Source organism: Furipterus horrens, unplaced genomic scaffold (assembly GCF_987537825.1).
Source record: "Furipterus horrens unplaced genomic scaffold, mFurHor1.1.pri manual_scaffold_12, whole genome shotgun sequence".
Classification (NCBI taxonomy): Eukaryota; Metazoa; Chordata; class Mammalia; order Chiroptera; family Furipteridae; genus Furipterus; species Furipterus horrens.
This window is the reverse complement of record NW_028327182.1, coordinates 83,185,371-83,186,474: the sequence shown is the minus strand read 5'-3', so window position 1 is coordinate 83,186,474 and position 1,104 is coordinate 83,185,371. Positions and strand designations below refer to the sequence as shown.

Here is a 1,104-nt window from a genome sequence, read left to right as displayed (position 1 = left end):
AGGTGTCTCCAGGAGAAACTTATGGGAAGTGAGGAAGCAGAGTGGAAGGGGAAGAAGTGAAGTAAAAGTGTGCAAAGTCTCAGTTTCAGCATGTCCCTGTCAGGACCTCTGGACTGTAAACTACCCCTGAAGTTAGACCCACTCAAAACAAGGGAGATGGGTTTTCTTACGCTCACGCAAGTCAGCCATTGGCGGAGGGCCCCTCCTGGGAGAGGCAAACTCCCCAGCGCGTCTGCCTCCCTGCGGGTGTAGGCTAATTGGCTCTGGTAGCCCTTGGGCAGCACTCTGAAGAGAGTCACAGGTATGGGTTGTTATAAGAAAAAACAGAGACGCAAAGTGGGTGATCCTTTTCGAAGAACCGACGAGATGGCGGAAGTGGAGCAGAAGAAGAAGCGGACCTTCTGCAAGTTCACCTACCGCGGCATGGATCTCGACCAGTTGTTTGACATGTCCTATGAGCAGCTGATGCAGCTCTACAGTGCCAGGCAGCGGCGGCGGCTGAACCGGGGCTTGCGGAGAAAGCAGCACTCATTGCTAAAGCATCTGCGCAAGGCCAAGAAGGAGGCGCCGCCCATGGAGAAGCCTGAAGTGGTGAACGCACCTGCGGGACATGATCATCCTGCCAGAGATGGTGGGCAGCATGGTGGGTGTGTACAACGGGAAGACCTTCAACCAGGTGGAAATCAAGCCGGAGATGATTGGCCACTACCTGGGTGAGTTCTCCATCACCTACAAGCCAGTGAAGCATGGCCGGCCTGGCATCGGGGCCACCCACTCCTCCCGCTTCATCCCTCTCAAGTAGCCAATAAAAGCACAGACTTACTTAAAAAAAAAAAAAAAAGAAAAGAAAAAACACAGAATCTGGTGGGAGGGCCCTTAGAAATGGTACAAGGAATCTGAAGGGACCTGGGGGAGTTCCCTAAATGTAGTCCCACTACACTGATCAAAGAGACGTAGTGATATATCTGTCAGCTACTCCAAGAGACTTTCCTGATTATCTGGGTGATGGACCTCTGGATGCGTGAGGAGAGCAAACGACAGGCACGTGGACAACAGCAGCAGGGCCGAGCCAGTGGTTCTTTCGCATTGGTTGTGTGTGTGTGT

General features: G+C 52.8%; 1 pseudogene; it reads left to right on the top strand.

Annotated features, from left to right (window-relative positions):
* Positions 1-333: 333 nt before the first annotated feature.
* Positions 334-822, top strand: LOC149996504 (small ribosomal subunit protein uS19 pseudogene; annotated as a pseudogene).
* The last annotated feature ends 282 nt before the right edge of the window (positions 823-1,104 follow it).